The following is a 27,586-nucleotide window of genomic DNA, read 5'->3' as shown; positions in this document are numbered from 1 at the left end:
AGGAAGGTAGACAAGTATAGTCTTGCGTGATCGCTCGCAGTCCCCCCTTAGCTGCAACATGATTCACATGCTTCAGCATTTGAGGGAGATGACTGGAACCATTATATAAAACAGGGGTGTGTTTTATAGGCAAGTTGTACATATCACATTTTTTATTTTATTTTTTTGGAACACCAAAATCTAGTATGGTATGTCCATACAAGACTTTTTGCATGTAATATGCACTTACTGTAGACTGACACAAGGTGGCAGTATCTGCATATTTATGTGCTTCAATAACATCAGCTACTGTAGAACTAAACAGTATTACTGACTGATTGGCATTTATAAAATGTGATGATGTGATGCTATATTAAAAAAATTGCTTCGTTTGATTGAATAATGACATACAAAAGACATTATTTTCATCATGTACTGTATCTAATGTTTTAAAATAATATAGAAAATGATTCCAATTGAACGTATGTCTTAATGATCTTAATATAAACAACTGTTGTTAAAAAAAAAAAAACAGTACAGTACAGGATGTTGTCTATAATATGAAGCTATGTGCTTCCAGAGGGACCGTACACTAATGAAGTCATTGGTACAGTAATTAGATCAATAGATGTCTCCAACTCAGAATACAGTTGGAATTTTTGTGATGGACTTTCAGTTGCCGGAATTGCGACCACTATATATGTACAACTCAGAACTGGTGACGGGTACAACGCCGCAGCTGCAGCACAATCCAAAACTACCTGAGGGGAGCCGGACAACACACCAACAGCAACCGCACCCCCAAATGCTGCCCAAAATCAGCAGGAACAGCAAGCCCACTGGGGCCAGCCAGGTGCACAGTGCCACACAGCTGCTGCGGATCATCCCAAACTCCAGTGCCAACCAGTTCCCATTGGATAGCTGACACAGGAGTGTCCCACTGACTCCCGGTGATGTTGGGCAGTGTTGGGGGTGCGGTTGGTGTTGTTGGGTTGTCCGGCTCCAGTGGCGCACCCAGGGGGGTTTCCGAGCACCCAGAAACCCCCCTCCACCATGCTGCATGAGTATTATTAATGGCAGTCTAGCGTCCTCTGCAGCCTGCTTGCACAGCGGACGCCCTTGTATATAATTACTGCATGAGAATCAACACTGCCATAATTACATCCTGATGGGCATGAGATCTAGATACTGAACACACGACTGTTTCAGATCACTACTGATATACAATCTTGGCAATACGGGTATTGGGATTGACTGAACGGGCAGATTATAATTGCGGACATACCCCGCTGGAGATGCCCGATCTCGTCTGATCTTGGAAGCCAAGCAGTGGAGGGCCGGGTTAGTACTCGGATGGGGGACCACCCTGGAACACCCTGGTACTGCAAAATATTAGAGATGAGCGGGTTCGGTTTCTTTGAATCCGAACCCGCATGAACTTCACTTTTTTTTTCACGGGTCCGAGCGACTCGGATCTTCCCGCCTTGCTCGGTTAACCCGAGCGCGCCCGAACGTCATCATGACGCTGTCGGATTCTCGCGAGGCTCGGATTCTATCGCGAGACTCGGATTCTATATAAGGAGCCGCGCGTCGCCGCCATTTTCACACGTGCATTGAGATTGATAGGGAGAGGACGTGGCTGGCGTCCTCTCCATTTAGATTAGATTTAGAAGAGAGAGAGAGAGAGAGATTGCTGTGATACTGTAGATTAGAAGAGAGTGCAGAGTGCAGACAGAGTTTAGTGACTGACGACCACAGTGACCAGTGACCACCAGAGACAGTGCAGTTGTTTGTTTTATTTAATATATCCGTTCTCTGCCTGAAAAAAACGATACACAGTCACACAGTGACTCAGTCTGTGTGCACTGCTCAGCCCAGTGTGCTGCACATCAATGTATTGTATATAAAGCTTATAATTGTGGGGGAGACTGGGGAGCACTGCAGGTTGTTATAGCAGGAGCCAGGAGTACATGATAAATAATATTATATTAAAATTAAACAGTGCACACTTTTGCTGCAGGAGTGCCACTGCCAGTGTGACTAGTGGTGACCAGTGCCTGACCACCAGTATATTAGTAGTATTGTATTCTATCTCTTTATCAACCAGTCTATATTAGCAGCAGACACAGTACAGTGCGGTAGTTCACGGCTGTGGCTACCTCTGTGTCGGCACTCGGCAGGCAGTCCGTCCATCCATAATTGTATTATATACCACCTAACCGTGGTTTTTTTTTTCTTTCTTTATACCGTCGTCATAGTTATACTAGTTGTTACGAGTATACTACTATCTCTTTATCAACCAGTGTACAGTGCGGTAGTTCACGGCTGTGGCTACCTCTGTGTCGGAACTCGGCAGGCAGTCCGTCCATCCATAATTGTATTATAATATATACCACCTAACCGTGGTTTTTTTTTCGTTCTTTATACCGTCGTCATACTAGTTGTTACGAGTATACTACTATCTCTTTATCAACCAGTGTACAGTGCGGTAGTTCACGGCTGTGGCTACCTCTGTGTCGGAACTCGGCAGGCAGTCCGTCCATCCATAATTGTATTATAATATATACCACCTAACCGTGGTTTTTTTTCCGTTCTTTATACCGTCGTCATACTAGTTGTTACGAGTATACTACTATCTCTTTATCAACCAGTGTACAGTGCGGTAGTTCACGGCTGTGGCTACCTCTGTGTCGGCACTCGGCAGGCAGTCCGTCCAACCATAATTGTATTATATACCACCTAACCGTGGTTTTTTTTTCATTCTTTATACCGTCGTCATACTAGTTGTTACGAGTATACTACTATCTCTTTATCAACCAGTGTACAGTGCGGTAGTTCACGGCTGTGGCTACCTCTGTGTCGGCACTCGGCAGGCAGTCCGTCCAACCATAATTGTATTATATACCACCTAACCGTGGTTTTTTTTTCATTCTTTATACCGTCGTCATACTAGTTGTTACGAGTATACTACTATCTCTTTATCAACCAGTGTACAGTGCGGTAGTTCACGGCTGTGGCTACCTCTGTGTCGGCACTCGGCAGCCCGTCCATAATTGTATATACCAGTGACCTAACCGTGGTTTTTTTTTCTTTCTTTATACATACATACTAGTTACGAGTATACTATCTCTTTATCAACCAGTCTATATATTAGCAGCAGACACAGTACAGTGCGGTAGTTCACGGCTGTGGCTACCTCTGTGTCGGCACTCGGCAGCCCGTCCATAATTGTATATACCACCTAACCGTGGTTTTTTTTTCTTTCTTTATACATACATACTAGTTACGAGTATACTATCTCTTTATCAACCAGTCTATATATTAGCAGCAGACACAGTACAGTGCGGTAGTTCACGGCTGTGGCTACCTCTGTGTCGGCACTCCGCAGCCCGTCCATAATTGTATATACCAGTGACCTAACCATGGTTTTTTTTTCTTTCTTTATACATACATACTAGTTACGAGTATACTATCTCTTTATCAACCAGTCTATATATTAGCAGCAGACACAGTACAGTGCGGTAGTTCACGGCTGTGGCTACCTCTGTGTCGGCACTCGGCAGCCCGTCCATAATTGTATATACCAGTGACCTAACCGTGGTTTTTTTTTCTTTCTTTATACATACATACTAGTTACGAGTATACTATCTCTTTATCAACCAGTCTATATATTAGCAGCAGACACAGTACAGTGCGGTAGTTCACGGCTGTGGCTACCTCTGTGTCGGCACTCGGCAGCCCGTCCATAATTGTATATACCAGTGACCTAACCGTGGTTTTTTTTTCTTTCTTTATACATACATACTAGTTACGAGTATACTATCTCTTTATCAACCAGTCTATATATTAGCAGCAGACACAGTACAGTGCGGTAGTTCACGGCTGTGGCTACCTCTGTGTCGGCACTCGGCAGCCCGTCCATAATTGTATATACCAGTGACCTAACCGTGGTTTTTTTTTCTTTCTTTATACATACATACTAGTTACGAGTATACTATCTCTTTATCAACCAGTCTATATATTAGCAGCAGACACAGTACAGTGCGGTAGTTCACGGCTGTGGCTACCTCTGTGTCGGCACTCGGCAGCCCGTCCATAATTGTATATACCAGTGACCTAACCGTGGTTTTTTTTTCTTTCTTTATACATACATACTAGTTACGAGTATACTATCTCTTTATCAACCAGTCTATATATTAGCAGCAGACACAGTACAGTGCGGTAGTTCACGGCTGTGGCTACCTCTGTGTCGGCACTCGGCAGCCCGTCCATAATTGTATATACCAGTGACCTAACCGTGGTTTTTTTTTCTTTCTTTATACATACATACTAGTTACGAGTATACTATCTCTTTATCAACCAGTCTATATATTAGCAGCAGACACAGTACAGTGCGGTAGTTCACGGCTGTGGCTACCTCTGTGTCGGCACTCGGCAGCCCGTCCATAATTGTATATACCAGTGACCTAACCGTGGTTTTTTTTTCTTTCTTTATACATACATACTAGTTACGAGTATACTATCTCTTTATCAACCAGTCTATATATTAGCAGCAGACACAGTACAGTGCGGTAGTTCACGGCTGTGGCTACCTCTGTGTCGGCACTCGGCAGCCCGTCCATAATTGTATATACCAGTGACCTAACCGTGGTTTTTTTTTCTTTCTTTATACATACATACTAGTTACGAGTATACTATCTCTTTATCAACCAGTCTATATATTAGCAGCAGACACAGTACAGTGCGGTAGTTCACGGCTGTGGCTACCTCTGTGTCGGCACTCGGCAGCCCGTCCATAATTGTATACTAGTATCCAATCCATCCATCTGCATTGTTTACCTGAGGTGCCTTTTAGTTGTGCCTATTAAAATATGGAGAACAAAAATGTTGAGGTTCCAAAATTAGGGAAAGATCAAGATCCACTTCCACCTCGTGCTGAAGCTGCTGCCACTAGTCATGGCCGAGACGATGAAATGCCAGCAACGTCGTCTGCCAAGGCCGATGCCCAATGGCATAGTACAGAGCATGTCAAAACCAAAACACCAAATATCAGTAAAAAAAGGACTCCAAAACCTAAAATAAAATTGTCTTAATCTTACTCACACAGTCAGCTACCTCATTGCGCCTCTTTTTTTCTTTGCGTCATGTGCTGTTTGGGGAGGGTTTTTTGGAAGGGACATCCTGCGTGACACTGCAGTGCCACTCCTAGATGGGCCCGGTGTTTGTGTCGGCCACTAGGGTCGCTAATCTTACTCACACAGTCAGCTACCTCATTGCGCCTCTTTTTTTCTTTGCGTCATGTGCTGTTTGGGGAGGGTTTTTTGGAAGGGCCATCCTGCGTGACACTGCAGTGCCACTCCTAGATGGGCCCGGTGTTTGTGTCGGCCACTAGGGTCGCTAATCTTACTCACACAGCTACCTCATTGCGCCTCTTTTTTTCTTTGCGTCATGTGCTGTTTGGGGAGGGTTTTTTGGAAGGGACATCCTGCGTGACACTGCAGTGCCACTCCTAGATGGGCCCGGTGTTTGTGTCGGCCACTAGGGTCGCTTATCTTACTCACACAGCGACCTCGGTGCAAATTTTAGGACTAAAAATAATATTGTGAGGTGTGAGGTATTCAGAATAGACTGAAAATGAGTGTAAATTATGGTTTTTGAGGTTAATAATACTTTGGGATCAAAATGACCCCCAAATTCTATGATTTAAGCTGTTTTTTAGTGTTTTTGGAAAAAAACACCCGAATCCAAAACACACCCGAATCCGACAAAAATAATTCGGTGAGGTTTTGCCAAAACGCGTTCGAACCCAAAACACGGCCGCGGAACCGAACCCAAAACCAAAACACAAAACCCGAAAAATTTCAGGCGCTCATCTCTACAAAATATTACTTTGCCCGATCTAGACTGATCCCTAGTAATACCAACTAGCACTCGGTTTTGTATGACCTATGATTTAATTCTCTACGACCAAAATAATCCTGAATAGGACTGCTGTAGAATAAATGATGGTCATATACTATACAAAGGTGTTACTGCGATATCAGTAAAACCATTAGGCCATAGACATCGATTTCCGGTTCCCATTGTGGTACTGAAAACCACATCAATTATATATTATATATAATACAGTGCTATATTTTCGCGTAGCTACACTACTTCCGTATTATTTACTCCTATAATCATTTTTTAATAATGAATTAATTAAATTATGTTTTATCAGAAGTGATTAACACACACCCAATCCTCTGAATAGTGTGCTCCCACACAAGAGTCTACTTTCCAACTCTCTTTTGTTGGGTTTTCTTAACTGTTATTTCTATTTGCCTCTAGGGAGCACCACTGATAGCAACAAATTTTTGCAAAAATACTTTTTCATATGCATAAGGTTGCTATATCCATAACGCAATATAGCGTCATAAATCAGTCTTTCAGAGGACTTTAGTAATATAATTAAAGACTAGTGCGGCCCCAAAAAAATCCCTTTCTTTCCTAAAACAGCCTGTAACATGGCAGATAGGAGCTGATTGGCTGGTACTTTATCTCTCTCCACTATATCTCTGTCCAAGCTCTGAGAAATATACAGTACCCCAAAGTTGCATACTATATTGTCGGTGACTAGGCGCTATTCCCTACCTCAAAAAGCGAGCATATTGGATGTTGTATCACTTGCAAAACAGAGTGTACACTATGGGGGTAATTCAGAGTTGATCGCAGCAGCAAGTTTGTTAGCAGTTGGGCAAACCCATGTGCACTGCAGGGGAGGCAGATATAACATGTGCAGAGAGAGTTAGATCTGGGTGGGTTATATTGTTTCTGTGCAGGATAAATACTGGCTGCTTTATTTTTACACTGCAATTTAGTTTTCAGTTTGAACACACCCCACCCAAATCTAACTCTCTCTGCACATGTTATATCTGCCCCACCTGCAGTGCACATGGTTTTGCGCAACTGGTAACAAGTTTGCTGCTGCTCTCAGATCTAAATTAGGCCCTATATCTATTTTTTTCTGAGGTCTTTTCTTGCAGACCTACTAGCCATAGTTATTGGCAGCCAAAGCTGCCAGTATTGTATGTATTGTAGCAGAGGCGTAACTCTGGGAGGCAACGGAGGCATCTGCCGCCGGGCTCCTGCTCTGAAGGGGGGCACCTCTCCTCCCATTCAGTGACATCATGAGTTAAGTTAATTGATACCTGCTGCTATCTCTTCAGTGGCTGACTTCCTCACTGGTCCCTGCACCTTACAAATCACACCCTTTTTATTATACTGTAGATGCACATTTTACAAGTGTCATACCCAGGATTAGAAATCATAACCTATTACACTGGAAGCAGACACCTTACTGATTAAGTTATTTGTCCTGTATAGAAAATAAGAGAGTTCTAACTATATGAAGTAACTTCTCTGACAATTAGACATAACTTCATATAGTTAGAATTCTCATGCTTCCTGCACAGGAGCAAATAGCTCCATCATTAAAGTGTCTGCTGTCAGTATAACAGGTCATGGGTTCTAGTCCTGGGTATCACTACTAAGAAATGTGTAATTTAAAATAAAAGACAATGAAATGTATATATACAGTGTATACATTTTTTTCAGAACGCTCTACACACACACACACACACACACACACACACACACACACACACACACACACACACTCATTTATACATATATTTATTTAAATATAGGGGGGGAGGGGGGCACCAAAATTTATCTTGCCTCCGGGCAACTGGGACGAACTTACGCCACTGTACTGTAGCAGTGGTAATGCTGGATTGTTATGTGATTCCAATGTTATTTGTCTACTAACTGTATAAAGTGCAGATTTAAATGTTACAAAATAAAATACGTATATATTAGATAGGGAGAAGCGGTGAGAGATGCTTTTGCTCTCTTCATATATTTGCCCCTATACAGTATCTTGGTGAGTAATAAAGACAGTTTTGTTTTTCTGTATGACTGGTGATCATTGTAGCCCTGTTCTCCTTGTAAGAAATCCAATACTCACCGAGCTGCGCCATTAGGTAACATGTAGTGGTTTGTGGCTGTGGTTTGATGCTTCATCCTATTGGTGATATCTACAAGTGCTTATCTGAACCAGTGCATGACTTGTGAGTGAAGCAGGTGAATGTTCCTCTTATGGGCATAGACTGTTGGGACACTCTGTGCTTTGCAGTATTGCCAGGCAAGAATGTGATTATTACTGTTAGCAGGCATCCAGCACATCTTTCCACAGCGGCAAAGATCAATTGTCATGGATGAAGCATCAAACCACAGCCACAAACCACTACATGTTACCTAATGGCGCAGCTCGGTGAGAATTGGATTTCTTACAAGGAGAACAGGGCTACAATGATCACCAGTCATACAGAAAAACAAAACTGTCTTTATTACTCACCAAGATACTGTATAGGGGCAAATATATGAAGAGAGCAAAAGCATCTCTCACCGCTTCTCCCTATCTAACAAAGAGATAACACCGGATAAATCTCTGATTACGTTCTTTACATCATCCTCATAGACTCTATGGGGACAAAGGCTTAACTCTACCTATCGGCGAAAAGCCAAGCTTGTTGCTGCTCGCTGGGTAATGTCATCTTGCAATAGTTTTACCTATATATTATATAGCCAGCAATGTTGACCAGCAAAACCTCTCCCCAACTTCACTGAAACCTGCTGGGTTAAACAGCTATGTGCATGGTGCGCAGACGGCTGCAGCACATGTGTGCTTTAATCAGAAGCCAACACAACCACAGCACATTGCTGGACATCCATGGACAGGTGACCACTGATGAATAACGGTGGTGCCTGGGCATGTGACTGCTAGAAGCAGATGAAAGGTACCCCCATTTTTGATAAATACCTCTCAGCACTCAGCTTTACAACTGACCCCCGTCACTCTCCCTGGGGGAAATTTATCAAATCTTGGTGAGAGATAGGGAACCAACCAATCAGCTTCTAGCCCAGCCTGTAGAGTGGCAAAAGCTGATTGGTTGGTACTTACGATGACAGTTGCAGCTGTTGATGGAAAAACAGTGGTTGCAGCAGTTACTGCTTGGGGCAGCACGGATCCTCCTATTACCCCTACAGAAACCGCATTAGGATAAGGTAGTAGAACAGGCTTCCACGTATCACCCAAACACAGCCATTTTTGTACCTGTACTGCTTTCTACATGCTTTTCTAATTAACCATTACAGACCTGGCTTGTCCCTGCTCTCTGCTTTTTTGATGACTTGTCACTGATAGGCCTTTTTCTGTCCATCCCTGTCTACCTGAGACCCTGATATTTACCTTGTATCCTGGCCATACACATTTACTGCCCACCTTGACCACTGGTTTCCCCTGGACTACATCTGTGTTCAAGTCTGTTGTCATCTACTGTAGCTGATGCATTCTCAACTACTACCTATTGGGGCTAGACTGGGACTTTTGACCTGTGGGCACTTTTCAACTGAGATTATTGCTAAATAAGACAATGATGTCAATATGACTAACATTAGTAATTATATGATATTATAGTATATACTTTCTAGTAACTTCTTCTGTTCTTCAAGTTGTTTAACATTGAAATTCAACACTCTCTTTATTCCCATATACTTTGCTGTAAAAAAAACATGTACATCCAGATTTCTTTAGAGTCTTAGTCATTGTTTTCATTAACCAAGTTTCTGTGTTGTGAAAATAATAAAACATGTAAGAGAGTATGCGTGGGTTGGAAACGGGTATGTGATGCAATGTATTGCTGTGAAGTGACAGAGTAAATGAGCCTGTGGCTATAACACTGTAGTATTTGCCCAGCAAGCAGGATTTCATAATAGGCTGATGCGACAAGTCAGTGAAATTAAACGACATCCAATAAAGACTCCCTCGGTAGGGTCTATTTACTAACATTGCTGTTAGGTGCAAGGGGCACTATGCTCTAATGTAGATAGACAGGGGTGACGAGAGGGGGCAAGTGTATACTTTGCCAGGACCCGGGCAAGCTGTGCAGAGGGAAGAATGGTCCTCTCATTGGTGCATGGCACAGCATAGTAGTTTTTAGTCATTTCATTTTTTTCATTGTGAGTATGACCACACCCACATCATTTGGCCACACCTTCCCATCACACAGCCCTTCATTGCGCTCTATAACTCTACAGATAGAGCCCCAGTGCTCTGGGGGTTTTTTAAGCAGAGCAATGCTATTTTTATTATTGAGTATATAATATTGAGACAGATTACACTCCATCAATTCAGAGGTAACAGGGAATTTCATTGCAGGACGAGGGCTGGGAGCTAAGTAACATACCCAATGGTAATGATCAGAGATGTGTGCTGACCCCTGTGTTTTGGTTTTGGTTCTAATTTATCGTCGTGTTTTGGTTTTGACAAAATCACTCTCAAGTGTTATGGTTCGGATTCAGTTTTTGCTTCAGTTTTGAATTCTTTTAAAACCAATAAAAATCGATCATTATGAGAAAAAAAAATTATTAAAGTCGATAAAAACAGCTAAAATCATCTAATATGGACCTGTTTACATGCAATCCAAAACCCGAGTTCGGTTTTTAAGGCCGAGGTCCGAACCGACAACAGAGCCGGTACTCGGTTTTCGGTTCTACACAGTGATTCTGAACTGGTACTCAAATCAATTTGGATCTCCTAAGTTTAGGTGTGTTCGTATATCAGGAAAACCGAACCGCACATTCGTAGTAACAATTACCCTTACTGCCATGAAGGTGCACCATCACTCTGCCCTGGTCCTGTGTCTGCCCACGACCCGCAGTGGGGGGTAAATGTGAGGCGGTTTTCCAGAGGAAAGTATGTTTTGAAAAAGTTAAACATTAAACATTAATGCTAAAAGGGAACTCTGTTGAGGAGTAATATACAGTACATACTGTATGTATCATGAGAAGTAGTTAGAGGTCCTCATATTCTAGCATCTGGGGTTCTAGTACCCACATTTAATGTTCCTGATAGATTCATGGATAATGAAAAGAAATGTAAAACTTTATTTTAGGTTTAAACCTTGCACATCTGTTTCTGAGCTGCAAAACATAGGACTAACTAAATCCTTGCTTCAAGGATACCCCTTGTTTTGGTCTTTAGTTTAGGCACATGGAATACAGCATTTGCTTCAGCTGATTTATTCTTTGAATAGCTACAGTTTCTCAATGGCATCCCTGGTAGTGGACAAGCAGCAGAGGTAACTCTTCATCATAGTTGCCTACCCTCCCTCATTCTGCAGGAGACTCCCTGAAATAGCAGCAATCTCCCTCACTCCCTGAAAAGTCCAGCAATCTCCCTGATTGCACCTTACCCCCATTATGCAGCTATTACATTCTTGGGGGAAAAATAAATCAGAGATACATACATTCAAATGGGATCATTAGTGCCATTTCCCTGCATTGGCTATACAGCCCAATGATCCCTATGGCCACTTACAGTATATGGAACCTCTTGTAAAACACAATACACAAACAAATCCTGCAAAATCTCAGTGTCTTTTCTTCAACAAGTAGATCTTACTAACTTTGGGGATCATTTACATTTGGATGTAAGTCATTTTCATGACACGCCTCTCCTATGTAGTAGTACGCGTCCGCGCTGTTAGGTGATACTTTCACAATCTCCCTGAAATGCTTTTTCAAAAGTAGGCAAGTATGCTCTTCATGCTTTAAAGCAAGGCCACAATGAGTAGAATACTTTTGTGCAGAATACAGACATTAGGCATCTGAGTATGCATGGAATGATGAAGCCAGCGAGAGGTGACAGGGAGAGGCAGCGTGACACTAGGGACAGGTGACAGGGCGAGGCAGTGTGATGCCAGAGAGAGGCAGGGTGACACCAGGGTGAGGTGACAGGGAGAGGCAGCGTGACACTAGGGACAGGTAACCGGGAGAGGAAGTGCGATGCCACCTCTCCCTGGCACCAAACTGCCTCTCCCTGTCACCTTTCCCTGGCGTCACCCTGCCTCTCCCTGTCACCTGCCCTAGTGTAACGCTGCCTCTCCCTGTCACCTGTCCCTGGCACCACACTGCCTCTCCCTGTCACCTCTCCCTGGCACCACACTGCCTCTCCCTGTCACCTCTCCCTGGCATCGTACTGCCTCTCCCTGTCACCTGCCCTAGTGTAACGCTGCCTCTCCCTGTCACCTGTCCCTGGCACCACACTGCCTCTCCCTGTCACCTCTCCCTGGCGTCACCCTGCCACCTCTCCCTGGCACCACACTGCCTCTCCCTGTCACCTCTCCCTGGCATCACCCTGCCACCTCTCCCTGGCACCACACTGCCTCTCCCTGTCACCTCTCCCTGGCGTCACCCTGCCACCTCTCCCTGGCATCACACTGCCTCTCCATGTCATCTCTCCCTGGCATCGTACTGCCTCTCCCTGTCACCTCTCCCTGGCATCACACTGTCTCTCCCTGTCACATTTCCCTGGTGTCACCCTGCCTCTCCCTGCCACCTCTCCCTGGCATCACACTGCCTCTCCCTGTCTCCTCTCCCTGGCATTACACTGCCTCTCCCTGTCTCCTCTCCCTGGCATTACACTGCCTCTCCCTGTCTCCTCTCCCTGGCATCACACTGCCTCTCCCTGTCTCCTCTCCCTGGCATCACACTGCCTCTCCCTGTCTCCTCTCCCTGGCATCACACTGCCTCTCCCTGCCACCTCTCCCTGGCATCACACTGCCTCTCCCTGTCTCCTCTCCCTGGCATCACACTGCCTCTCCCTGTCTCCTCTCCCTGGCATCACACTGCCTCTCCCTGTCTCCTCTCCCTGGCATTACACTGCCTCTCCCTGCCACCTCTCCCTGGCATCACACTGCCTCTCCCTGTCTCCTCTCCCTGGCATTACACTGCCTCTCCCTGGCGTCACCCTGCCTCTCCCTGCTACCTCTCCCTGGCATCAGACAATTATAGTGTATGGCAAATTGAAAGTATTCTTGAGTCTTGTTTGTTAGTGCCAGCTCTACTATAGGCATCTTTAGGTGGCTGCCTAGGGTCACTGGCTCCTGGAGGATGCCACTGATTTCATCTAGCAAAATACTGAAGGATGTCTCTGTATGCAGCCTCCTCCTTTTACACTGTCCTGACTGCTGCTGCGGGTCTAATCAGGTGCAGCTACCACTATCAGGCTGATGTGTAGCATCAAGTCATGTGAAGGTACATAGGAGGCGGATGTAAGGTACATAGGAGGTGGATGTAACTATGGCTCCTGAGGGGCACCCCTATCGTCTCAGGATGCTTTACTGTTGGCATGACACAGGACTGATGGTAGCGCTCACCTTAGCCATACCTCCCAACTTTTCTTCAGTAGAAAGAGGGACACACGCGGGAGGACCCGCAATCGCGAGCCACGCCCCCATTTTCGTCACTGAGGGGGCATGCCCAGCGCTCTGTGAGCCGCTGGCATGCCCCCTCTCCCTCTGACTCCAGTGAATAGATGCTGTGCGCATGCACACAGCGACTTTTACCCGCTGCTCTGCTAAGCAGGGCAGCGAGTGCATGAGTCTCCCAACTGTCCCCCCCCCCCCACCGCGGAACACTGCGGCCCGCGGGTGGGACAGCGGGACAGTCCCCAAAAAACGGTACAGTCCCGCGAAAATCGGGACAGTTGGGAGGTATGCTTAGCTTTTCCAGACAAGGGCAGCAAAGAAGCCACTTCTCTCCAAGAAAAACATCAGGGAGAGACTGATATTCTGTAAAATGTATAGGGATTGGACTGCTGAGAACTGGGGTAAAGTAATTTTCTCTGATGAATCCCCTGTCAGATTGTTTGGGGCATGTGGAAAAACGCTTGTCCGGAGATGGAAAGGTGAGCGCCAACAGTAAAGCATCCTCAGACCATTCATGTGTGGGGTTGCTTCTCAGCCAAGGGAGTGGGCTCACTCACAATTTTGCCTAAGAACACAGCCATGAATATAGAATATTACCAAAACATCCTCCAAGAGTAGCTTCTCCCAGCAATCCTAGAACAGTTTGGTGAGGAACAATGCCTTTTCCAGAATGATGGAGCACCTTGCCATAAGGCAAAAGTGATAACTAAGGGCCTAATTCAGCATGGAATGCTGCTGCGGCAGCGCTCGCATGCTGAAGCCCTCTGAAGTGTGCGCAGAAGCCACACTGCACTTGCGCACACAGTAAGATGTGATGGCAGAGGCATTCGCAGGGTGGGAAGGGGCGTAGCGGTTGCATTTAAGGGGTGTTGCGGTGGCGTTGGGGAGGGTGCAGACTGGACAATGTAGGCGTGTCCGGACCGTTTGTGGTGACGTCACATGAAGCCGCTGCGGCCCAAAAGATGGCAGGTTGGCGTCTGCCTTAGCAGCTAGGCTGCGTATGTGGAGGGCAACCCTAAACATGTGAAAGCATCGCCGTTGTGCGATGCTTTCGCATGTTTGCAGTGGGAGGGGGAGGCAGGGCCCAGCATGCGGGGTGGACTTGCCCTGTGCTGGGCGTCTGATTTTTCGCACATCTACGATCCATGCTGAATGAGGCCCTAAGTGGCTCGGGGGAAAAAACATCAACATTTTGGGTCTATGGCCAGGAAACTCCCCAGACCTCAATCCCATTGAGAACTTGTTGTCAATCCTCAAGAGGCTGTCACGATCCATGCAGTTTTTCCTCCATGCCTGGGGTGGCACCCTCTGCTCTGGTGTTCAGCACTCTGCTCTGTATCTGCAGCTTGGTAATTAGCTGTTACCACAGCTGTGAGCAGCACCTGAACTCACTATATAGGCCAGCCACACAGGCTCCCAGTTGCAGTTCATCGTGTCAAGGTTGTCTCAGTTCCTGTTCCTGGTTATGCTGGTCTCTACTGCTAAACTCATCCATAGTACTGCCAGGCTCCAACAGCTATCCTGTGTAGCTACTCTGCTACAGTGCAATCCTGTTATCGTGCTACGTTGCATACTCTACTCCAGTGCTATCCTGTGATCCTGCTACAGTGCAATCCTGTTATCCTGCTATGTTGCATACTCTACTACAGTGCTATCCTGTGGTCCTGCTACAGTGCAATCCTGGGATCCTGCTACGTTGCATACTCTACCACAGTGCTATCGTGTGATTCTGCTACAGTGCAACCCTATTATCCTTCTACGTTGCATACTCTACCACAGTGCTATCCTGTAATCCTGCTACAGTGCAATCCCATTATCCTGCTACGTTGCATACTCTACTACAGTGCTATCCTGTGATCCTGCTACAGTACAATCCCGTTATCCTGCTATGTTGCATGCTCTACTACAGTACTATCCTGTGATCCTGCTACAGTGCAATCCTGTTATCCTGCTACGTTGCATACTCTACTACAGTGCTATTCTGTGAACCTTCTACAGTGCTATCCTGCAATGCCGCATCTCTGCTCAAGTGCATCCTGCTATGGTGCTAAACTTCTACAGTGCAATCCTGCAACCCTGCATTCTCTGCTCAAGTGTATCCTGCTATGGTGCTAACCTTCTACAGTGCAATCCTGCAACCCTGCATTCTCTGCTCAAGTGCATCCTGCTTTGGTGCTAATTCTGCTACAGAACAATCCTATTACAGTGTCTATACAGTCTACAGTGTTACAAGTGCCTTCACAGTCCACAGTGTCTCAAGTGTTTCCACAATCTACACCGTTTTCATGTAATTAGTCTTCAGTGTGTCCGTGTACTCACAGTCTCCTGGCATCCCGCGTACCCACAGTTTCCAGCGTCTCTGTGTCCCCTCAGTTCCCAGTATCACAAGTGAGTTTCCAATCCCAGTATCACAAGTGTGTTCCCAAGTATCCAGTACTGCCAAGTACTTCCCAGACTACCAGCATTGCAAGGGCAATTCCAGTTCTCCCTTTCATTTTGTGTTCTCCAATCATTCCTGGTTTTTACTTATTGTTTACAGTTGTACACTGCTTTACCCTGTATAAATAAACCTGCTATTGTACCGAGAACATCAGTCCCTGCGAATATGTTCCTACAGAGGGAATTCCAAACGGATTATGACAGTATGAACTGCCCTAAAACAAACAACAGCAGGGAAGTCTGCCTGAGGGAGTTTTCTCACAGCTCGTTAACCCCTCATCTCCCGGGACATCACCTTCTTTAGATTCCTTATGACTGGGGATTTTAAAGGAAAAGTTAGACCAGCTACAGACTTTAGTATCCAGTATTCTATGCATTCTACCTGAATTCCTGGGGAGACTGGTGGACCCCAGTAAAATAGCTCCAGAAAAGGAGTTTTCTTCTGACCCATGGACTAGGTATGCTAGGGGCACCTCTCCTCCACAGACAAGAGGCAGGTTCCAAAGTTTCCCTTGACCTAGTCTCTCAGAAACGGAATGCCAGCATCGCAGAGACAATAAACTTTGCCTGTATTGTGGGGGTCAAGGACATTTTATTCTAACTTGTCCCATTCGAAAACCAATAAATGGGGGCAGAGTGCATCTCCAATCTTTAAATACCATCTGTCTCAAAACTGGTCTTCCACCTAAGGTTTCCAAGCCTGTAGCTCCAGGAGGGGGTCCAGCCCCAGGAGGGGGTTCAGAGGGTCCAGCCCCAGGAGGGAGTTCAGAGGGTCCAGCCCCAGGAGGGGGTTCAGAGGGTCCAGCCCCAGGAGGGGGTACAGAGGGTCCAGCCCCAGAGAGTCTTCACAGTGCTGCCCAGCCAGAGAGTCTTCACAGTGCTGCCCAGCCAGAGAGTCTTCACAGTGCTGCCCAGCCAGAGAAGCCCTGTGAAGAGGGGGCTCCTGCCTTAGCCCAGCCCTGTGAAGAGGGGGCTCCTGCCTTAGCCCAGCCCCATGAAGAGGGGGCTCCTGCCTTAGCCCAGCCCCGTGAAGAGGGGGCTCCCGCCTTAGCCCAGCCCCGTGATGAGGGGGCTCCCGACTTAGCCCAGCCCCGTGAAGAGGGGGCTCCCGCCTTAGCCCAGCCCCGTGAAGAGGGGGCTCCTGCCTTAGCCCAGCCCCGTGAAGAGGGGGCTCCCGCCTTAGCCCAGCCCCGTGAAGAGGGGGCTCCTGCCTTAGCCCAGCCCCGTGAAGAGGGGGCTCCTGCCTTAGCCCAGCCCCGTGAAGAGGGGGCTCCTGCCTTAGTTCAGCCCCATGTAGAGGGGGCTCCTGCCTTAGTCCAGCCCCAGGAGGGGGCTCTGAGCATTATGCCAATCTCAGAAAAGGAATCTAGCACCCTTGTTTCTCACAACACAGGCCATATATCTAGGCATGTAGGCACTACTGTAGTCCTGGGTTCCAATCCTACTACTAACTTGTTGGCTCACGATTTGGGTACAGCTCAGTCTCCCAGGACTTCCAGGAAGGACCAAATCCAAAAAGTGTCATCCAAGTCTCTAGTCAAAGTTTGGTTAGGATCATCATATATTTCTGACCAGTCTCCTGAAAGTCTGTTCCCTCCTCAGTGTCCTTATGGTCCACTTTTTATTCCATCTCCAGTGTTTCCAGAGAATCAAGCTTCTACTTCACAGAATTCATCCAACGCTCCATCTTTGGATTACTTTGATGGAGATTTAGCGCAATACTTCGCACTAGTTAACCGATATCTTACCATGATGGAGACAGACCCTTCCCTTGGAATTACTCCCTCCAACATAGTTAAATTGTTATTCCTGACCTTCAGAGGAGAAGCCTTGGAATGGGCTAGTCCACTAATTGAAACCAATGACCCAGTTCTTCTCGATCTTGTGGCCTTCAGTGAGGTGGTAATTAAGAAATTCAACTCATGCTCTTATCAGGCTTCAGGAAACCAGTCAATTTCAGTTGAGGTTCCTGCCCAGCCGGGGCCATCTAAGGTTCCTATCTATCTTGGTTCATCCGAGATTCCTGTTGCCAGCTCAGAGACTCCAGCAATCAGCTTACCTGTTTATTTCTTCAGCTTCAGTCTACTGTTCCTGCTGGGAAATCTACAAAAAGGAGAAAGAAGAAAAAGGGAAAGTCTAAGTTGAAAGCCTCTATTGGACTTCCTTGGCAGCATGAGGATACCCTGATATGCCCTCTACCTTTTGATTCAGACTCTGACATGTGTTGAGCGTCTGGAATCCGCTCCTTATGGGAGGGGGTACTGTCACGATCCATGCAGTTTCTCCTCCATGCCTGGGGTGGCGCCCTCTGCTCTGTATCTGCAGCTTGGTAATTAGCTGTTACCACAGCTGTGAGCCGCACCTGAACTCACTATATAGGCCAGCCACACTGGCTCCCAGTTGCCAGTTCATCGTGTCAAGGTTGTCTCAGTTCCTGTTCCTGGTTATGCTGGTCTCTACTGCTAAAATCATCCATAGTACTGCCAGGCTCCAACAGCTATCCTGTGTAGCTACTCTGCTACAGTGCAATCCCGTTATCCTGCTACGTTACATAGTCTACTCCAGTGCTATCCTGTGATCCTGCTACAGTGCAATCCTGTTATCCTGCTATGTTGCATACTCTACCACAGTGCTATCCTTTGATCCTGCTACAGTGCAACCCTGTTATCCTGCTACGTTGCATACTCTACCACAGTGCTATCCTGTGATTCTGCTACAGTGCAATCCCATTATCCTGCTACATTGCATACTCTACTACAGTGCTATCCTGTGATCCTGCTACAGTGCAATCCCGTTATCCTGCTACGTTGCATGCTCTACTACAGTACTATCCTGTGATCCTGCTACAGTGCAATCCTGTTATCCTGCTACGTTGCATACTCTACTACAGTGCTATTCTGTGAACCTTCTACAGTGCTATCCTGCAATGCCGCATCTCTGCTCAAGTGCATCCTGCTACGGTGCTAACCTTCTACAGTGCAATCCTGCAAGCCTGCATTCTCTGCTCAAGTGCATCCTGCTATGGTGCTAATCTTCTACAGTGCAATCCTGCAACCCTGCATTCTCTGCTCAAGTGCATCCTGCTATGGTGCTAATTCTGCTACAGAACAGTGTCTATACAGTCTACAGTGTGACAAGTGCATTCACAGTCCACAGTGTCTCAAGTGTTTCCACAGTCTACACCGTTTTCATGTAATCAGTCTTCAGGATGTCCGTGTACTCGGTCTCCTGGCATCCCGTGTACCCACAGTTTCCAGCGTCTCTGTGTCCCCTCAGTTCCCAGTATCACAAGTGTGTTCCCAAGTATCCAGTACTGCCAAGTACTTCCCAAACTACCAGCATTGCAAGTGCAATTCCAGTTCTCCCTTTCATTTTGTGTTCTCCAATCATTCCTGGTTTTTACTTATTGTTTACAGTTGTACACTGCTTTACCCTGTATAAATAAACCTGCTATTGTACCGAGAACATCAGTCCCTGTGAATATGTTCCTACAGAGGGAATTCCAAATGGATTCTGACAGAGGCGGGTGGACAAACAAAAACCCAAAACAAATTCTGACAAACTCCAAGCATTGGTTAGGCAAGAATGGGCAGCCGTCAGTCAGTATGTGGCCCAGAAGTTGATTGACAACATGCCAGGACGAATTGTAGAGGTCTTGAAAAAGAAGGGTCAACATTGCAAATATTGGGGGGAATTCAAATGAAAATTTGGTTGGGTGTCTGTTTTTTTCCTGTCTATTAGATAGGAAAAACAGACACCCAACTGACTTTTCAAACATTTCAAACATTTGAATTCCCCCCCCCCCCTTGACTCTTTGCATAAACTTAATGTAATTGTCCATAAGAGCATTTGACACTTATGAAATGCTAGTAATTTTACTCCAGTATTGTTGGCAGAGTGTTTGATAGTGGTATTAATCCACACAATTGAGAGTTATTCAGAACGCTGGTTTATTAACATGCAAAGACAACACTGGTTAATGCAGAAGATGCTCTGCAGCAGCAGTAACTCACTCATATATATGTCAGGCTCGTACAGTGAAAGCGCGGTACTTATGTACTTATCGCTATACGTCATGCGGCTGTGGTAAGGTAGTGACTGACAGTATGGGATGGAAGGCTGCACGTCCGTGTAGACTGACTCCCGTTGGAAGGAACACACACCGCCCACTGCTCTCCATCCCACTCAGGCAGTGCGACACAAGCTCTCCACTGCAGGAGGAACAGTGTCAACAGTCTCCACCTCTCTGATGCTCCAGCACTAGAGGGTTAACACTAGAGGATGCGCACACAGTGTAATGTATACACAGGAGACAAGGTACTGAGTGCACTATACTCCAACCCCCCCGCCCCTTCCCCTGTTCAGGACTGTCTCCGGTCACATATAAAAGTACATGACATTTTATCAGAACTTTTCAATAAAGTCATATCTGTAACTGAAAACATGGTTATGAAGCAAAAAACAGTAAGAACAAATCAACATCAAATATATTCTAGTCCACATTCTTTCAGGTACACATTTAGCAGGTGTGATGACAGTCCCTTTGTTAACATGTCGGCAACATTGTCCTCACTTGCCACATATTCCACATTGATGGACTTATTCTCCACTAATTCCCGAATGAAGTGATGTCTTATAGTAAATCAATATGCTTAAACCGTCCATAATGCTTGGTGCTAGAAGACAAATCTTTCGCTCCTTTGTTATCACACTCAATGTTGATGGTCTCCCTGTGACAAAGAAGACCTAATTCCCACAAAGTGTCCTTTATCCGTAGTGCTTCCTTTGATGTTTATGTAAGTGCCATATACTCCGCTTCTGTAATAGAAAGGGCAACTGTGGGTTGCTTCCTGCTTTCCCAGCTGACGGCAGCGCCTGCCAATGCAAACAGATACCCCATGTAGGAACGATGGTTGTCCTCATCTGACCCCCAGTCGGCATCACAGAAAACTTTTAAGTTGGAACCTTTAGACTTTGTAAATCCCAACTTTAGTGAAATTGTACCTTTAAGGTATATTAAAATTCTTTTAACTGCAATCCAGTGTTGCCTCCCAGGATTGATTGCAAACTGACTTGCCCGACTTACTGAATGTGCGATGTCAGGACAAGTCCCAATACTTGCGTACATTAAGCTACCAATGGCATTCTGATAAGGAATCTCTTTCATTTCCTCTATCTCTTCCTGGCTGCTTGGTGACATGGCCTTTACCATTTTTACACCTTTGTCAATGGGAGTGCTCACTGGTTTTGCATCAGACATTCCATACTTGGAAAGTATTTCCTCAATATATGTTTGTTTATCAATTGTAACAGTCCCTTCATTTAGATTTTGTACAATCCTCATGCCTAACAAATGATTTGCAGGGCCTAGATCTTTTAACTTTAACCTTTGCTTTAGCTGGTGTTTTACATCAGTGATGTGTTTCTCTTGGCCTGCCAGTAATAGATCATCTATGTAATCAATTCCAGACCTTTGGGTATATCCCTCGGCAACAAGGCTGGCTTTGTAACAAGCAATTGTCCTGTCTGCATTTAACTTCTTGCAAAAGACCCACTTTGTTCGTGATCATTTTACGGTTGCTTGGCCTATCAACTACAGTCCATGTACTTTTATCATCCAGTGCTGACAGCTCTGTATCAATTGCTGACTTCCACTCTGTCCAATCACTGCTTGACTTTGCTTCCTGTATGTTTTGGGGTTCACAGTAAGCTATGTCTGCATATTCCTCACTGTATTTCTTGGCTGGAACACCTTTGTGTTCCTCATGGAACTGCTGTTTCCTGATTGGTTGTCTACATTGACAATCTCAGTTTCAGACACGCTTTCTGCTGCCTGTACATCCAATGATACATGTTGTTTTTTTTCTTGCTCCACTGACCCAGTTAGTGGTGCTATTTCATGGAACACCACATCTCTTGATTTAAGAAGACGTTTGTTTGTAATATCCATAGTCTGTATCCTTTGCTTTCTTCACAGTATCCGAGAATACTAAATTCTATGGATTTTGGATCTAACTTTCTCCTTTTCTCCTTAGTTATATGTGCAAAAGCTTTGCTCCCGAAGACACAAAGATGACTGACACTTGGCTTTTGATTGGACCACGCCTCCAGTGGCGTTATACCTTTTACAGATACTGTAGGTGCACGATTTTTTAGGTATACTGCAGTAGATACTACTTCTGCCCAAAATCTTTTTTCCAGGCCCACGTCACTTAACGGGATCCGGTCTGAAGATCGACAGTGTCTAGGTCGACAATGTTTAGGTTGACCACTATAGGTCGACAGTCACTAGGTCGACATGGATGGAAGGTCGACAGGGTTTCTAGGTCGACATGTGCTAGGTCGACAGGTCTAAAGGTCGACATGAGTTTTTCACATTATTTTTCTTTTTTTGATTTTTTTCATACTTAACGATCCACGTGGACTACGATTGGAATGGTAAAGTGTGCCGAGCGAAGCGGTAGCGGAGCGAAGGCACCATGCCCGAAGCATGGCGAGCGAAGCGAGCCATGCGAGGGGACGCGGTGCACTAATTTGGGATCCCGGTCACTCTACGAAGAAAACGACACAAAAAAAATATCCTCATGTCGACCTTTAGACCTGTCGACCTAGCACATGTCGACCTAGAAACCCTGTCGACCTTCCATCCATGTCGACCTAGTGACTGTCGACCTATAGTGGTCGACCTAAACATTGTCGACCTAGACACTGTCGATTTGATGAACCACACCCCACTTAACATAGTCCGTGCTCTCTCAAAAATTGTGCGGTATGCCCATTCACACATGCCATTTTGTTCCAGTGTGTAGGCAATTGTTAGTTGATGCCTTATGCCATATTTTTTAAAGGAATGCGGCTAACACCTTGTTGTCATACTTTCCACCATTGTCGGATCTCAAGACCTGTAATTTTAGACCTGTATGAGTCTCCACCAGGTTTTTGTATTCCACAAATTTGTTGACTTCACACTTTTCATCAATGAGAGTCATGAAATATCTGTAGCCACTGATTGATTCCACCTCCATTGGACCACATACGTCGTTGTGCACTAGAGCGAGTGGTGTATCTGCTCTACTAACTTACTTTGGAAATGGGTTGCGAGTTTGCTTTCCTTTTATACAGCTCTCACACATAGGTCTTTCATCGTTACTCACGGTGATCCCTGTTACTATTCCATCTAGCAGTTTCTGGACATTGTCATATCTTAGATGACCCAAACGTTTGTGCCACAGCTCCATTGATTGGTTTGCATCAGTAGCCATCATTGCAGAACACTCCTCAGTGTCCAGGACATATAAGGGGTCATTCTGACCCGATCGCATGCTGCAGTTTATCGCAGCGGTGCGATCAGGTCAGAACTGCGCATGTGCCGGCACCGCAGTGCGCCGGAGAATGCCAGACGGCCGAAGGCCGTCGTCCCGCTACGATCGCCTCTGCCTGATTGACAGGCAAGGGCAGTCGCTGGGCGGGGGGGGGGGGGCAGAACAGCGGCGTTTCGTGGGCGCGGTCCGGCCAACGCAGGCATGGCCGGACCGAACGGGGATGCGGACCGTAGCGGCTGCGTGACGTCACACGCAGCCGCTGTGGGCCGGGGAGCAATGAGTAGCTCCCGGCCAGCACGCTAAAGCTGCTCTGGTCAGGAGCTACTCTTGAAGTGCAAAGGCATCGCCGCTGTACGATGCCTTTGCACTTCTGTGGAGGGGGGGGCTGCACTGACATGTGGGGCGGGATAGCCCTGTGTTGGGCGTCCCCCGCATGTCAGTGTGATTGATTGTAGCTGTGCTAAATTTAGCACAGCTGCGATCATCTCGGAATGACCCCTATAGTTGGTGGCAGCGGGTTGCTGAAGCAATTACAGTCCTTCTATTATTTTTCACCATACACTTGCCCTTTGCAAACTGGACTCTGTTACCCTTTTTCTCTACGATGCTGATAGCAATAAGATTACTTCCCAAATCTGGCACGAATAATACATCTTGGATATCTGTAACAACTGCTTCTCCTCCAATTCTTTAACGCACTGTGATTGTCCCAACTTGTGATGCAGTAAGGATTTTATTTCCAATCCCTTTTACTGTAGTGGGTTCACATGGTGTTAAAGAACTGAACCAATGCTGATTGCAACTGAAATGCCTAGTGGCCCCTGTGTCCATGTACCAGCAGTGACTTTGACAGTATGGGATTGAAGGCTGCACGGCCGTGCAGACTGACTCCCTTGGAAGGAACACACACCGCCCACTGCTCTCTGTCCCGCTCAGGCAGTGCGACACGCGCTACAATAGGAATCGTCTCTACCTCTCCCTCTCCACTGCAGGAGGATCTGTGTCATCAGTCTCCACCTCCCTGATGCTCCATGACTAGAGGGTAAACACTAGAGCAGTGGTCTCCAACATTAATTGGGGTGTGAGCTACTTTCGGAAAATAAAACCTCTGAAGGAGCTCCCCCCTCCCCCCAATGCGCATGCGTTCCTGCAAAAAGTGGGTGTGGCCTCACAAAAGTGGGTGTGGCCTCACAACTCCAAGTAATGCCCCCCCCCATGTAGTGCCAGATACACAAATAATGCCCCTCAGCAGTGCCAGATACACAAATAATGCCCCTCAGCAGTGCCAGATACACAAATAATGCCCCTCAGCAGTGCCAGATACACAAATAAAGCACGCAGAGAGCCACATAAGCGCCCTAAATTTTTGGGACTATTTTGTCAAGAAAGGGCAGGGCTAGCCATAGTGATTGACATGGTGGGCATGTTAGCCTATCAGGCATTTGTGGTAGGAGGAGTGCATACAGAGTATATATATATATATATATATATAGGGAAGACTGGCAGCCATCTTTCTCTTGCCATTTTTTTATGCCCTCCCACCCACCCTTCATTGTTCTGCTTTTTGGTCCGCCTTTGGGCTTAACGATCATTCTAATAGTCGGCTCTTGACTACCGGCCAGTGGTCAAAGTTTACATGAGTGGTCGTTGTGGGGCACCCCCTTATGGTAAGACGGCGAGTGTGTCCTCCCCCTGCGGGTGGACTACGGATGTTCCCGTGCAGTTTCGTCGAAGGCTCTGCTAGAGTAAAGGGGGTGAGTCCTGCACAGTGCGGTTTATGTTTTAGGAGGCGGTTGTAAGTCCCCTCCTAGTTTAATTGGTATTATTATAGTTGACTAGTGCTGGTGAGTTGGTAGCGCCTTTTCTTTGCTATCCTCCAATAATTAGTTTAAATCTGGGTCACCAAACAATAAATACCTGTTTGACCTTTTAAATCTAGCTGTTGGTGTCCGTGTGGTTATTTCTTAGTGCTAAGTTAGCTAAGTTATAGAAGTAAGTGTGTCACAATAAAGTTCTGGGTGACTTATGACCCTCAGCAGTGACAGATACACAAATAATGCCCCTCAGCAGTGCCAGATATACAAATAATGCCCCCAGCAGTGCCAGATACACAAATAATGCCCCCCAGCAGTGCCAGATACAATGCCCCCACCAGTGCCGGATACAACCCCCCCCGCAGTGCCATTTAAAATGCCCCCTGCAGCGCCAGATAAAATACTCCCCTGCAGTGTTCGATACAGTGCCCCACACAGTGCTAACCCTTGCTGGCTTCTTCTACTGCCGCCGGTGCTGCTCCTCCTGTATGAGGGACGGAAGGGGAGGAGAGGACCGTGCGCGCCTCTCCTGTGTAGTCCGGAGAGTGGCTACGGTGAGGGTGACAGAGTCTCCGGCGGTGGCGGGCATTTAAAATATGGTGCCAGTAAGTGAGCCAATCAAAACTCGCGGTTCGGCAGCCAATCAGGTGACACCACTGCCGGTCCACGAGCTCTGATTGGCTGACGGCCGGCACCATATTAAAAATGAAGGGAGGAGGAGTGCCAGTGACCGCCCAAGCCCGTGCACTCTATGAGCTAACGAAAATACTACAGCGAGCTTAGCAGAAGTGCGAACAAAAGATTGCTCGAAAATCTTTTCCTGAAGTTTCTGAGTAGCTCCAGACCTACTCCTAGATTGCGATCACCTCAGTCCGTTTAGTTCCTGGTTTGACGTCACAAACACGCCCTGCGTTTGGCCAGCCACTCCCCCATTTCTCCAGCCACTCCTGCGTTTTAGCCTGACACGCCTGCGTTTTTTAGCACACTCCCGGAAAACGGTCAGTTTCCACCCAGAAACACCCACTTCCTGTCTGAAAAGCGTTGCTCGCCCCTGTGTAAAATTGCTTAGTTTTGTGTGAAATTACTTGGCGCGTGCGCCCTGCGGCCCATACGCATGCGCAGAACAGCCGATTTTTAGCCTGATCGCTATGCTGCGAAAAACGGCAGCGAGCGATCAACTCGGAATGACCCCCAATACTCCAACAAGTATACCATAGTTACATCTGACAAAAAGGTCTAGAAACACTGAATTAGGAAACTTTGTGAAAACTTGTGTCATTCTCAAAACCTTTGGCCACGGCTGTATGTATATATATGCAATTAAATATCCTCACCAGACCCCATATACAGTATGTATATATATATATATATATATATATATATATTATACTGTATGTTCCAGCATAATTCTGGAATGCCAGGAGCAATTTACACCAAACTTGGTACACATATGACTTACAATCTGGGGGAAAATACTGTGGGGGTAAGACACCCCTAGGGGTGGTGGTGGGAAGAGTGTTACATGTAAAAATCCATCGTTTTCGGGATCGCTGAGATGACTAGTGACACTCCCGATGCCGTTTCAGTCCAAGATCAGCTTGGGGGTGGGGGGGAGGGGTAGTGAACTTAAACTTTAAGATGGGCGCAATGGAAATAGTTTTATTGCCATGCCTCCAGCCTCTCTGCCTCCCGTGAATAGATGCTGTGCGCATGCGCACAGCGTCTGTTTGCTGCTACAGCAGCCACTCAGTGAGTGACAGGGAGCCTCCCAACTGCCCCCACCCCACAGCGGGACACCACATCCCGCAGGTGGGACAGTCCAAAATAAACGTGACTATCCCGCGAAAATTGGGACAGTTGGGAGATATGTTTTCTGCTGTGTAAAGGGCACCGACAGCTCTCCCAGTGTCCTTACAGTAAGTGTTGTGTGAAACTATTTACTTTTTTACCTCAAAGGAGGAGCCCTAGGGAGAGTGAGAAGCTAAGCAAGGAGACCTAGGTCCCTTTTGAATAGAGTTAGACTATCCCTGCAAACCTTACATATGTAACATACAGCAGGCGGAGCTTGGCCTGTCGTCCCATCATTTACAGCACTGAGCAGGGCAGCATCAGAGGCAGGACGGGGCAGAGAAGGAGGTGAATTATTCTCCTCAGCGCCAGCCTTTTGACAGCATCAATCCGGGAAGGCCCATCTGGAGGTGCGGCCTAACAAAGATTGGTAGCGGCGGACAGAGCATGTCCTGATGTTTACACGGGTCCGAGGCATACTCGGATACTCCAGTATTGCTCGGTTAACCCGAGCGCGCCCGAACATCATCATCCCGCTGTCGGATTCTCGCGAGATTCGGATTCTATATAAGGAGCCGCGCGTCGCCGCCATTTTTCACTCGTGCATTGGAAATGATAGTGAGAGGACGTGGCTGGCGTCCTCTCACTTTGTTTCAGAACTTTCAGGGGGCTGCAAATATCTTTATTCTGGGGACAAGCAGTATTATAGGAGGAGTACAGTGCAGAGTTTTGCTGACCGGTGACCACCAGTATTATACGTTCTCTGCCTGAAAAACGCTCCATATCTGTGCTCAGTGTACTGCATATATCTGTGCTCACACTGCTTTATTGTGGGGACTGGGGACCAGCAGTATTATATAGGAGGAGTACAGTGCAGAGTTTTGCTGACCAGTGACCACCAGTAATATACGTTCTCTGCCTGAAAAACGCT

The 27,586-nt window shown here is 46.5% G+C and overlaps 1 protein-coding gene and 1 pseudogene across 3 annotated transcripts in view; both read left to right on the top strand.

The window, feature by feature from the left end:
* Positions 1-1,250: 1,250 nt before the first annotated feature.
* Positions 1,251-1,370, top strand: LOC134929966 (5S ribosomal RNA; annotated as a pseudogene).
* A 7,619-nt stretch (positions 1,371-8,989) lies between these two features.
* LOC134928377 (carbonic anhydrase 13-like) overlaps positions 8,990-27,586 on the top strand; it is a 118,485-nt gene continuing 99,888 nt past the window's right edge. For all 3 annotated transcript variants that reach the window (XM_063924057.1, XM_063924055.1, XM_063924056.1), the window contains exon 1: positions 8,990-9,087. The gene's annotated coding sequence lies outside the window, so the exon portion shown is untranslated. The remainder of the gene's footprint in view (positions 9,088-27,586) is intronic.

This window comes from Pseudophryne corroboree, chromosome 5 (genome assembly GCF_028390025.1).
Source record: "Pseudophryne corroboree isolate aPseCor3 chromosome 5, aPseCor3.hap2, whole genome shotgun sequence".
NCBI classification, from domain to species: Eukaryota; Metazoa; Chordata; class Amphibia; order Anura; family Myobatrachidae; genus Pseudophryne; species Pseudophryne corroboree.
The sequence above is the reverse complement of the archived record's forward strand: the minus strand, read 5'-3'. Positions and strand labels throughout refer to the sequence as shown.